This window comes from Galleria mellonella, unplaced genomic scaffold, assembly GCF_026898425.1.
Source record: "Galleria mellonella isolate WM207_F2 unplaced genomic scaffold, CSIRO_AGI_GalMel_v1 utg33, whole genome shotgun sequence".
In the NCBI taxonomy this organism is placed as follows: domain Eukaryota; kingdom Metazoa; phylum Arthropoda; class Insecta; order Lepidoptera; family Pyralidae; genus Galleria; species Galleria mellonella.
The window spans coordinates 811,821-826,510 of NW_026442079.1; the positions used below are offsets into that span (position 1 = coordinate 811,821).

Consider the following 14,690-nt stretch of genomic DNA (forward strand, 5'->3'; position numbering starts at 1 on the left):
GTTACGTGCAGAAAATATTACACACTACATAAGAGTATAAACAACTTCTATTATTAAATAATTTTATATGCTGCTGGTATATACACAGGGACATAAGCCTATGTTCAGCAGTGAGTAGTCAATGGCTGATATGATGGTAGTGATGATGCCGATTATAGGCGAATAAATATAATTTTAAATTTTTTTATAATCTTATATAAATTTTAAAAATAACATAAATAAGCACAAAAAAAACTTCCGATTAACAGTTTTGAAGAATGTGTTTAAAGCCACGCAGATTGCTATAGCGCTTGTAGGAATTGTGATGGTTCTAACCTATCGATATAACCTTTTTAAATGCCCAGTATGGCTTTGACAATTACCTCGCGCTCTCACGAGACCCTGCGAATCGCTAAAAAATGAGATTAACCATTAAACTTTTGGAGTGGTACCCATAATGTACGCCTTGAACGATCGTGATCACCGAATTACCTACTAAACCATAAAAAAACGTAGATAAAAGTGAGGGCTGTACATATTCCCATGATCGGGAGACGGTCCGACGGCGTTTTAATATACCCATAATCGTCGATGAACGGTGGATCATATGAAATATGTAATACCGCTAATAGGTCTTGGCGAGTAGCTTCCTCAGCGGTCGCTCGGCCAATTTTGCCGTTGGTAATAAACTTTAATATCCCATCAGTGCTATGCCCGTGCGTGTACAAAGATGAGGCAGTGTAATCGTCGTACGGCCGACGCCGGCGCTGCCTCCGCGACTGTTAATACGCCTTCATTCAATGAATTTGTTTGGTTATGCCATCGTATTATTTCTGATTTATTAAAACAGGTTAAAAATCTATTAAAGCAAAAATTATAAAATCAAAAAATAATACGAATTCTCATTATCAGTACCATATTAAAACAAAATTTGACCAAATTACGAGTAAAAACATGGATGGAATTAAAACAGTGCCATATTAATTAATAACAGCAACACTGTCCAATTATTAGTCATTAAAAGCATCATAATGACAAGTCCAGACAAAACAGCGGCAATCATTAATCAATCGTAACGCGGCACTATACCAATCAGTCGTCGAGTGTCATTTTCGAGAAATGTGTGTTGTTTGATACACACATACCGGTGTAAGTGAAACATAGTGAATGGGAAATTCTAAAATAAGACATTATTTATTATCGAAAGCAGTGACGCAAACCTTCGTTGACAGTTATTAAGAGCTGAAACCCAGCACCAGGACTGAATACGAAACTCGCCAGGATATTGTCATCTCCTTTCTGTATCACTTTGTACGTTCGAAACTAGAGCATAAATCAAACACAAGACAAATATGAATGCATTACTCTTTTTCAACTATTATTCTGTATTTATATCACTGTCGTCTATCATTTACTGCGGGCAAATGTTTGACCGTGTAAAAGGAATTAGACTTCGTAATATATATATTTAAGCTATTAAGTATTCTGCAGGAATAATTATGATTTGTAATATATGATTTTGTTGTTAATTTGCATGTAATACAAATTAAAGTTTATACATTCATGTTTGAATTGATCCTAATTCTTCATTACTTAAAATAAAAATTATAAAATATTAAATAACGGTTAATTTAATGTATTACATAATGATAATGATTAGGAATCTAATAAAATATTATCAATAATAATCCGTATAACAATATTCGATATACAATTGAAACAAAACGGATTAGCACAAGTAACACTGTGATACTAACACAAACAAATAAAATGGCAAGAGAACGAAACGAAAATTGAACGGAGCGTTGATAAAATAAGAGAATTTAGGAGTAGAACGTGAGGAATGAGACATCGACGCAAGAGTGCAGAGGCGTCGGAGCAGCTGACACCTGTCATCGCGCAATTTATTACTCGCTCCGAAATAACGGAGTCACTGAACGTTAAAACAAAACGAAGAGACACAACGCTCTATTAACGACATATCCTCGGGATGTCCCCGTTAAAAGATACGCAATCGGATACCGATCGCTTTGTTAAGAAACAATGCACGTTGCAAATATTTTTTTTTAATGTAACGCTTCTAATTTGATCTGCAATATTTATGGATGCATTTCGAGATTGTGTATAAATTTTATAGTTACTTATAAAAGTATTGTTCAGTATTGTTAGTAAATGCACCATATACCTATTCCTATAATGTGTAAATAATAAATCGATAAATATCTGTACCTGTTTTTTATTATCATATAAAATAAATAGTACATACTAGTTATTAATCACAATTTTAGTCTCATTAAACGTGTTAATCGCCTTTTTCTTTAGGAATTATTTCATCATTATCAGCATACTAGCGGTTAAATGTCCTCTGCTGAACATAGGCCTGCTTTTATTTGGGGGGTTTGCAAGTAGTTGCCACGCTTGGCAAGCAGGTTGGCAACCGCAGTTAGTCTTTGATGATGTTTTAAGAGGAACATTGCAGTCCATCCCTGGATCATTAAGTTCCCTTAGTCGTCTCTTACGAGAGAAGGAATGGGCTATCTATTCTAGGCCGAGACCACACGTCAATTCTTTATAACCTTAAATAGTCCAATCTCATCGACAGCTTGTGCGTTTATAGATCAAATAGTCAGAAATCTGTTTATATTAAATCATAGAAGAAGTTGCCTAAAATTTACATTTATTAAAAAGTAAAAAAAAAAATAGTATGTAATAAATATTAAATTAATTCATTAAAATAGTACTGAAATAATTCCATTAAATGTATCAGTATTTTAAGTTACATGAAAAGCTAGCCTGGTTGAATTTATTGAGATTCGGTAAACTACATCAGAGATAAGGCACGCAATCGAGATTTTTGAACGATCATAAATTAACCAGTGGTGACGACGGACGAAGATTTATATACGACTTAATGGCAAAAAACAGACAGCATACGGTCCAGATTTCATTTTATGATTTCAATGTGTCGAGTCCTTAAATAAAAAAAGGATATACATGCTATATTTACCTATATCTAGAAATACAAAAAGATACTATTGCACAATCAATGGATTATTTTATAGAAAGGAACATTTTAGAAATGTAAACAACCTTATAATTATTTCAAAGACAATTGATTTAATTATTTAATACATTTTAAAGAATGTTAAGTTTCTTAACATTAGGTTCTATCATGTTTATTTCTCAGTATCTTCTTATTTGCTTTCGAAGTTAAGTTCCCATTTAAAGAGCTAACAACAAACATTCTGTTCTATTATGCGATATAGGTATAGATGAAATTGTAGTAAGAAAGGTAAGAACGGATTTCGTTTTTGCCATTGAATTGAATGTAAACACGAAAGATAAACGTATGACATAAATCAAAAGTTATATGTATTTCTTTTTACTATCGTTAATTGCAGAAGGGCGTATATAAATAAAGAACTCGCGCCCATTGAGGCGGTCCGGCGAAGCGATCACTGCGCCGCGCCTTGTCGCGACAAGCAAATGCACTTATCTTACCGGGATGTGAGAAACTGTTCACAACTCGCTGTCGTCGGTTAGTTGCGCCAACACAATGCATCCGACTACACTCCGAGTCAATGCCTCCAGAGGTTACGTTAAACAGGATTTGGAGACCCAACAAATAAAAAAGTTACAATTCAGAGAGCCCAACGAAGGAAACAATAAGCAGTCACACTTATTCATGTTTATTTTATTCCATTGTATTCTTTCAGCGACGAGGTTTCTATGGATTTTTCGTGTCCTCATGATGTATGTCATGTCACTATTGTCGATTAAACATCGTTTATTGACAAATGGGTAATTAGCTGATTTTATGTAATTTTACTCGGATAAATTTAAAATCGTTGTTGGCCCATTAAAAACAAACAGGAGTTTTGAAGTATTATCGATACAAATAAATTGTCCGTCCAAGAATGAATATCAATAAATTGAAAATGTAACTCGTAAAAACATATCATCGATTATTGTAAACAGCTGGCGGGCATTTATGCAAAACGACCTGTTCATTGGGCCAATTCAATAGCGGTAGCGAAGGTAGGGGACTGCTAATTGAAACTTACAGATTATACGTGTGGTTTCCAATCCTCCCGACACAAATATTTGCAGCCGCAAATTTTTGTTGCATCATTTTTTACTACAGAATGTATTATTTAATAGAGCATATCTCAGACCTGTCTAAAACTTAACAATTTACATAAACTTGAAACTTTTACTTGACAAAGGCCTTATTAAAATCTCGAAGAGAACTTTAATTTGCGACGACAGCAACATCATTAATCTTATTATAGCTCACACGACCATCTCAACTCTGAAGCGAGAGCAGCACGAAAAACTCGAAAGTAAATATTTTGACGATGAAAATAAGAAGATACCCTTGAAAAACTCCTTGCAAAAATTTTAGATTAAATGCCATTTAGAATTTAAAGGGACAATTCAACAGTGATTCTTAATTAGGAACCCGTAATCAAAATTGTTTAGGATTCGCCTTACCTCGTCCTTAGTTAATTCTATCTTCGAATTGATTGTGCCACTTAACCCGTTTGCGGCGGGCGTGCGTAAATCTTTCTAACGGATGATTCGCAAATAAAAAGACATCGAACATTCTTGATAGTTGATATCGTTCTGTTCTCATGTTGCTTTTAGTTGTGTTTGTTTAAACAAATAGCGGCCTTGTTAGGTCGGTAGGCAGATCCTAATTAAAAATTATCCAGCCGCTGTCGTATATTACGCAGATGGGGCCCTAGGGCAGTTAGTCACATCGCTTGGGCTACTCCCAGTCATTTGGTATTTTAGCTTAACTACATAGAAGGTATATTGTTTCTCAGTAATGGTTTGTATTTGTACGAATAAAAATTGTATTATTATACTAATATAGTTTACACATAATAATATATGTAATAGGAATAGGGAAAACTATTAAAAATAAACGTTTTTAGTAGTTTTAGTAATTTTGCCCAATCTTAAATTGTAGATAAAATATTTAAAACATTTATGTGGTCATTAATCTATAATTTAGATTATTAGACCATACATATACTTTATTCGCTAACACAATCACAATAATGAATCAAAATATAACTTTGAATCCACAAATTGGGGCATGTTATTGTATTTTTATATTTGGAAATGTAACTATTTAATCAGACTATTACAATGTAACACAACCACATCATAATCAGAAGCCAATTAAATAACAAATTACAAATGTAATCAAACATCCAAAGATAATTAGAAACAATATAGAATTGAATGTTTGATCAATTCATAATTAGAAACAATTGTAAATACAAAAGCTATAAGCGGAGAGATGGAAGTAGCCGGCTTTCGACTCTTGTTTATAAGGCGCCCAGCCCACCTCGTCCATACTAAAAATTTGATCTTATCTCCAATATTTTAATAGGTTCCCGTGGCGGCAAGTCCGCCAGTAATTGTATAAAGTATCTCTGGAGAAATAAATTCAATATTCAGTCGCGGGGCTGGGCCGCCGCGGTCCCTTCTCTTCGCTACGTGGTGAAGCTTAAATCAACACACGAAGTAATTACAATCGAGCCACACTTCATCACAGATGCGGATAGTGATTAACTATCGCCCGCCTTTGGTTCCGCGCTCTTTGAGCATACTATATGCCATTCTGGCTGAATTAGAAATGGAATTGTACGGGCATATTATAATGAGCGCGTCTTGGCTGACATGTCTCAGAAGGGTTTATTAATTCAAATCGTTTCATGTAATAACAAAGGGCCAGTTATTGTCACTTTAAGGAATTTGCAGTAGAAGAAATAGTAAAATGATAACCTTGTGCATGCAATTATAACGTCAATTTTACCAACTTATCGAACAATCTTATCAACAGGCTAAAGATGTGTTTTAAGTAGATATATTTTGTGTTTTTACAATATTTAGATATTATAATATATTTTTATACTACTGCTAAAGATTTATTAAATGCAAAGAATATGATTCTTTAGGAGGAGTCACTATTTTACATAGCAAGTTAGCTAATAGTACCGTAACCTTAATAGAATCTTGCTGTTAATGTATTTTAAATTCCTATAAAAGATACTCGTGCTAATGAAAAGCATTTCTCTAAATAAAGAGCGGGTAAGACATCTCCACCGTCCCTTTTAATTTTGATTAATTAAAAGTTTTGCATGGAAAAGAGTAATCTTAACGCAAGGGTTGTACTTAGTGAACTTCTTTTGTATTTTATTCTATAAAGAGAAGTTTTTCAGTAAAACAACGCTCAATCTGCAACAAAATATAAAAGTTTCACAATAACGTACACGCCTCAGGCAACGAGATCATCAAAGACGAATAAATCCTCTCTCTAAACTTGCCCATCTATTCGCTTAAAGTATTCTACAAGAAAAGTAATATAATAAAGGTTTACAAGTGATAATGTTTAGTTTCTAGACATATATAGATTATTTTTATTATTTAATTACCTAAGCTAAATTTAATAACATAGAAAAATATTTGCCATAAAATGAAAATAACTTCAGTAGATAAGTAAAATAGGAGAAAATAATAAGTTTACGTGAATGTAATCAAGTCAACTCGAAAATCCATTATAGTCTAATAAGATCCACCTTTGATATCTATAGGCATCAGACTTATCAATGAAACTTTCTATCAAGGATGTTTTATTAGCAGTGCTAATAGACAGACAGTGGTAACAAAACAAAACTTGGACCATTTTTATTTATATTTTTTACTTTCCAGTCTTTTATGTACGGCGTTAAAAAATGTAGTATAATGTAATTGGGCTCAAACGTCAAAATTTATATTATATATTCAGCATCAAATTTAAAAATAAAGTAAGGAATTATGGTTCCACATTCACTTTATTTTATTGGGAATTATTAAAGCAGAAAACGATGCGAACTATTCTTGTGAATTATACGTACCTGAAGGCAACAGATCTGTGTTGTATAAAACTGAACCCAGAAGTCAACGATCAGATAAGAGACATAAACTTTTAAAAGTAACAAGGATTATCGGTGACCCGAAATCGCTGACGTTTTAAATTGTTATATCTCTTTCAAAACATGAAATGAGTGAGAAAGTGAACATGAACACAGAAAATTGCGGCTGGCGAAATGCTACTAATTCCAGATATATTATTTAAAAAATATTCTGCAATATTGAATAATGAAAAATTTAAGAAAATTTTTTAAACATGATTGTTTGATTCCGCCTAATTCGAAATCATTAAAATATAAAAAGTTACGAACTATTTTTATGAATGAGACGCACTTAATTGCAACATACGTGAGTTCTGCTAAATTGAACGTAAAATACTACGGTTTGCGATGGTGTGATTTTATTAAGCTATAATAACAATAACAACATTCACTTACTTCTATCACAAGAGAGGAAATCGAAAAGGAACTGAAATAAATCCAAAATTTTATTCAAAACCAACATGGTTTAATAACCAATCGGGCGATCCGAAGTAATTATATTAGAAAATATTAAATCTCATTCAAAAGAGGTAAAAAAAATATTTTCGATGACAATGAAAGTAAGGATGAGATTTTTAGTGGAAATTCCTAGGATTCAGATGACCTTGAAGGAGCTTATAAACAGAAAAAACTTGAGATTTTTATTTTAAATAAAAGGAAAAAATTAAATTTCGTTATTTTTCATCAATTATAAAAAGTAGGCAATTCTTGTATGTATGATATTCACAGCATTTTCTTTTTAAGACTTTTTAATTAAATTTATTAAGAAGCCCCCTATATGCATTTCGTTATTCAAATTACTTATATATTGAAACTAATTTATTGTTAAACCATAACAGCCGAGTGATTAATATCCACAATTAAATTAACTAAATGCTTGTACCAAGTACCACACATTTAACGATTCGTACAAATCTCAACTCTTACAAATTAGTAAAACAAGAGAAATGTTTGGAGATGTATTTATAACAATAGCAATACCGGCATTTACGCTTTTACAGCATATAACACAGTGCTTGAGGTTAATGCAGAAACAGTGTCTATAGAATATATTCGCACACGACGTAATGAGGCCGTTACGCCGGGATTCGGTACAGCCATGGGCGGCAACGAAGTACTCGCACCTACTTCGCTGCACGGGCTGTTCCAATTAGCCCTAAAATAATGAACATGTTTTATATTTCCGAGTGCGGCGTGTACTTATCCTGGTTTGCCCGGGAGGTCATGTGGTTATGCTTAGAGATGGGCAATTGTTGATGCCGAGTTAATCGAATATTTTTTGAATTCATTTATCTTTCATGCTTACTTTTATCTTTGTCACTTTAATATAATCTCAAACTAAAGCTTTCACATTTAATTTTAGTGAAATTATTAACTTGTGAATACAGTAATATTTGAACTAAATATGTCAATTTCTGTGAGTGTCAGCTTAATTCGTTGTTAATTGGTAGATGAGTCGATTACACAATATTAATCATTCATATTCGGTTGTTCCGTAATCGTAGAGGAACGTCTCACGAGCTCTGTTTTAGGGATGTACACACAAGTAGATAGCTATGTTACATAATTATAAAGGGACACGTCGGTTGAATTTTGGAACATTGAATAATGTTTTGTGTGCAAAATCATCCCCTTAATATCGTAGTTCATTAGTTTATATCTTCCGCTTTAGTGGCTATTGTTCCAGAACTAGATGTTCTTTTGATAATTTTCACTATTTAAATTTGCCGACGCTCGCACAGATAGTTTTGACGTAGTCTGGCGAAAAAAGACAGCTTCGTTTTTACGTCGAATACGCGGGAGTAGCAACAGTATCCTGAACATGTTTGTTAATAAATTGGATAGTCCTCTCATGAAAATGCTCTCCGAGAGGACTAGATCATTATTAGTAATTAAGTATTAACATAGTTTTTAAGTACACTTACTAACAAGAATGGATCCCAGTTATCTAAAAATAAATAAATAAAAAATATTATAATAGCATACAATTTGATAGTGGTGTTCATTTATTGAATAAATATTTTATTTTTATTTCGAATACGTATATTTTTTTTCAGATATGTTGACATAGTAAGTAACAAAAGTAACTAATGTCAGAAAATGCAATAAGGAATTAAGTTACATACAATATGATTTATAACGCTTATTAAATTTTTATTTAGTAAATAATATATGGTATTCAATTGCTATTGAATAGGAAATATCATGCTATAAGACAAATGTGAAAGTGAGTATGTTACCTCGTAATATGTTAACGGTTCAGCCAATTATGAAATTTACCACACACGTAGTAGATGGCTTGTAGAATGACAAGCATTTTTTTATCCCGGTTAATCAGTATATCTCGGTCACATGGAAGGGGTCGCGTGCTAGTTTTATATATACGCTAAATAATTCTAATCAGTCACACACACAGAATCAGGGGGGGAGAAGGGATTGTTAGTAATGAGGATTAGCAACCTCATTGCTAGCAATAAACCCTATCAGGTCGACCTCCACGCGGTTCCCCCTGGAAATCATCATGATTGATTCGTTGTTGAATTTGTTAAGATGGGCTAACTGACCTGCTTCATTCTCACCTGTCATCCCTCACTGGTGCCCCGCCGGTGTATACCGATAGCGCAGGCGGGGTTGCCATTCCATTATCATCCATTAAAAAAAAAACACACACAGAATCAATGTACAAAAAAACTGTCAAACTGTTAATTTTGAATAATAACAATAAATAGTGCAAAAAGACAAGTCTATTGTAATTTAAATAGGTATATAAATATATTTTTGGTACGTTTAATATAAAACATCACTCAATTATTTCAACAGAATATTTTATATATCTCTAAAATTGTCAGAAGTCTTTTTGCACGATATAGTAGGAGTTAACTCATAAAGGGAGGAAAATGAAAGTGTCAGTTATTGATCAAAATATACTTCGTTTATAGGCGTTATTCAGTCATTAATTATTAGCTAGGCGTAGATCTGAGTAGTCTTTTTTTTTGTAAGTAGATAAAGTTGTCAGTATATTAAAATAACAAATTCATTAATTGTCGAGAGAAAATATATCAAAAATTTGCCACAACGACAAACGAGTAAATGCTCAGTCCACATTTTAAATGAATGCTTAACCGCTTCCTGCCTCTTTAGTCTACAAATAACGCGACCGCTCTCAAAGATTTAACTAAGCCTGAATAAATAATCAATTTAGCTGAGCCCGCGCTGCTTCTGATCGATTGCCACAATAGCGACCGGATGATATACTCCACAAGCTGCGACGATAAATATTCCGAGACAAATGTTTAGAGCGTCTCCGAGGAGTTGCGGTGACACTAAATTTAAAAGCTTCAATTGTACAGAAATAACCAAAACACGGTTAAGATCTTTTGAAAACAAATCGTATATCGGGCGGTTGACGACAATCGTGATTGACTGCGCAAGTGAACGGCTCTAATATAAACAAATTAATAGGGTGAGCTACTCGGTCCCCGTGCGTCTCTCGCATAATTTACATGTGACGGCATTGACTCGGCGTGTCATTAATGCATTTACGAGAAAAATATTAGATGCTACAGTTGTAAATCAGTACTCATACAACTTTTTTCGCTTTATAAAACCCACATTTCCGGCCGTGACGTGTTGATTGTGATCCATAATTCATTGGGAAACATATTTCGTAATCATATTCATCCTAAACACTATCATAACACGTTTATTTCCCTGTTAATTTTAGACAAAATTAAAGCATTATTAAAATAAAAACATTCCAGTACGCGTTACACATTAAAGTTGAAATCCAACTTGAGACCATTATCTACAGCCATTAACATGTTACATGTGTTAATCACATCCTCTTAGGGCCGCCTTATCAAAACGGGAGCAATTTTAAGAATGACTGCGCCTATAAATAAAGGAGTCTTTACATTAATTATGAGCTTAATTATGTAGAATCCCTTTGATTTACAAGCCGCTCATTGCCGCCGCAAACGAATTGTAGTGGCTTAGCGGAGCACCGCGGGCTTTGCCTACCGCGTCTCGGTTATAATTATTTTTGTCGCGGGATATCTAGGCGCGTATAGATCGAGATGAAAGTGAATCGAGACAAGTTGACGCCCGAAACATTTCCATGGATTAGCCGATTAGAAATGTTTCGCTAAGAAACACCAGTTAGTAGTGGGTAGCGATAAATTTATAAAATAAATTGCATAAGGCACGGATTGTGTGTAAAGTGATATTTCATGTGGTGAATTAGTCAATTGTAAATTAATTATGAGAGAATAATTTCAATAACTATAACTAAGAATGAAAAACAAAAATTCGTGTCGTTTAAATATGGTTTTCCCCGCTTACGTCTATTTTATGCAAAAAAAATAAAAACATAATCTAAATATGGTTTTAATAATAGTTGACTGAAGACATAATATTGTAATGATTGGATAGTATCACATTCAATAACAGCCCAAATTGAAACAAAACCCTGAACAATGGTTTAAATCCGCGATGTTTGGCAGAGGGTAGGCATAGCCGAGAGCGAGCGCCGCGCGGCGTGTACGCCGCCGGCGTCCATTGCGACGACATGAAGCCCCCTCAACGCCCCAAACCCTACTGCAGCATATCTCGGTATTATGTAATAAAAGATATTTTTAAAAAGTTCTGTAACAATAAATGACTTATTGTACCAATCGGTACAACAATATTTGTTTCATATCATTTTCTAAAACGTGTTATTTATTTTGATGGAAGCACTTGTACAATAACTACAGTAAAATATAAAACAATAATCTCATTTTGGGACAGACGTACAAGAGACAAATAAGGTACAAAATTATCTTAGATTACACTATACTCAAAATATCTAATATTCATTATTACGAATCTAATCTGATATATGTTTGCCAATTATGAGTATCAAAATAGTATTATAAAAATATTAAATAATTGAATGCTATCATATTATCTTGACCTAATAATTACCTCACAATTGAGTTTTGACATTGAAATTACTGATAACGAAACAGCCCAACATGATTCGTAGCGACATAGTTTAAAAGATTGCCATCGATATCTAGAGTATATAGTATAAACCAAGTGAAAAGTATTTCAATATCTCTAGACAGAGATTCAAGTGTCCAAAAATTCCCAAATACTCAAATTATAGCGAGAGAACTAGTCTAGTTCGTAATCCAGAGCTAAGTAAATGGTGCCTGGATCTTTTTTCAAATTTCCTTTGATTTCATGCACCGATGATTATTATAAATATTATATGTTAAATAGATATTTATACAGGTAATGACATCCTACAGAAGACACGAGAGATCGAACTGATTTATAACAAACACAAACAACAAGTACAAGCACAAAGATCTCGATGCATTCAATCGGGACAATCGAATAATTGTTTGATGCCGTGGACAATTGTAGGGCTAACTCGCTGGCAGGCTCTATTTCTGCCTAGTGTTTAGAAACAATAGCGCTGCGCTGCAATTAGTTTATCCGATAGATGGTGGTCGAACTAGTCGTAAATCTACGCTCTTGCCACCAGTGGGCGCTGTATGTAGTTGCGGGGCCGTATGTAGATTCCGCTCGGTTAATTAATGTGCCATGGTAAAGTGCGAGGCTCCCCCGCATCCCTAGTCGGTCTCCGTAAATTGCGCACCCATCTCCCTCGCGTACAATAGCTCCAATTTTGGCAAATTAAAATTCGACGCCTAAAGAGATTTTTGGTTAGCGAATAAATGTTCCTCTTTGTACGGTTTATCTATTTTGCTTTTAATTAACTTTAAAAGAGTAGGTGGTTCTTTGTTGTCTGTTGTCGGGGAACATGGATAGGAAATAAAGAAGGAAGTATTCTGAATATAGACGAGACCCGAAAAGTGCTAGGTCATTGTTATTAGAACGAAAGTAGTATTCTTAATAGTTTATTAATAATATAAGTAGGAAATAATGATAATTTCAATATATAATTTCGTGGAAAAAAAAAATAGAATTTGGAAAGATATAACATTCTAGATGAAAATTATAATCACTCAAATTTTAAAGTAATTAAAACTATATGTTAATATAACGACTCTCTATTGTAATAAACGATATAATTTGGATCATTCGAACACTTTACTAGGATTTATAATTAACACCTCACTCTCTGTCTATGTGATACATTTCATGTGGTAACTGGGCCACATAAAACATACTGTATCGCATGCATGAAATCTGGTCTGAAATTTCGAAATTAGGTTTTATAGTACCGATGTACACCCTCTGATGGTGAACAAGGATTTTCCTTATTATCAACAAATTTCGACTTGTTACTTAATGAAACTATATCAATATTTCGAATTAATAAAGAATTTTTGAAATCATACCCTATACAAAAAAAATACTTTATACAGTTGTAGTAAGCAATATTAGTATACATATTTACGCTACGGTATTGTACCACGTATAACAATAATAAATACACATAAATAACTCCAATCTATATAATATCATCATTATAACATATGCAAACTATATTAAACAGATCCCGAAGATTTCCGAAATGTAGTGAACTATACCGCAGTCAAGTATAAGTTGGTGCTAGTTTGTCATGTGATCTTCACAGTTGCAGAGAGTGACGGATCGAAGGCGGTGGCCACCCTGTACCTTCATTATCCCTTTCATGCTGAATTTCAATTAGCATGCTTTCGTGTTTTGCAATAACAAACCAAGCCCCGTTCAGTGAATACAACTCTCGTCTATTGGTATACCCAATGTGATATAGCTGTACGTACTGCCTCCAAATATATAAGGTATTTATTGTGTCGACTATGACATTAGTTATTCAAGTATCTTATATGTTTGCGGGATTAAAAACCTATCTTAAATTTGTTTTTTTTTTGTTTTTTATAAATTATATTTCCTATTTATTTGTTATTCAAAAAACTATAGACAATATGGTTTACATATATACAATTCCTACCACTGCCATTGTATGCACAATGTTTACAATTTTGAATATTGCTTAATGTATATACAATATAGTGAACATAATATGCGCAAGGTCTACGTTTAGTTAAACAAAGTGGATTAGCATTAAAAAATATTTCGCATCGTAAATAACTAGTCAAAATTTTTCTTATTCAACGTATGGGCAAACATGCAACATCTAAAAAGAATACTGTTGTTTTATTTATATTAGCTGATTGATTTTGCATTTATTCACTTTTTCGTATGATTTTTCAAAGAAATTCCTATACACAAACCTTGTCTCACAGTTCCGAACATAACAATAACAAAAAAAAAAAAAAGAATTAACTATATAGGTTCAGCCATTTTGAAGTGATGCAATTATAAATATTCGGCAATTGATCTTTATTTATACAGCAAGGATGAGTTTATATAAAAATTCAGTATAGCGACAGTGATAGCCTAAATAATGAACGAAATTAGCATAGAGGTAATCACTTTCCATCAGGTGAGTCGCATGTTAATTTGCTCCCTAGGTTACAAAAAAAAGTGTAAACTGTCACTTTATTTTATTCTTGATTACTGAAATAACAGCGCATTAGTCAACTCTAGAAAATGGCAGACGAGCAACAACAATTAATTACATGTATCCTCAAGAGAACACAATACGCATATAAGGTTGATTTTGTTTAATAAAAATATTTTTTTCGTATTTAGAATATTATGATTCTTACGACAAAAAGTTAAATCTGCGATAAACGGGTGTTAAATATGTATATGTTCAGAAGACTTACCACAAAAGGGCGT

General features: G+C 33.2%; 1 protein-coding gene across 1 annotated transcript in view; it reads right to left on the reverse strand.

Moving 5' to 3' along the window:
* The window catches only part of LOC113519267 (ankyrin repeat domain-containing protein SOWAHA), a 58,536-nt gene that overhangs the window by 17,562 nt on the left and 26,284 nt on the right, over window positions 1–14,690 (reverse strand). The gene's annotated exons all lie outside the window — the stretch shown is intronic.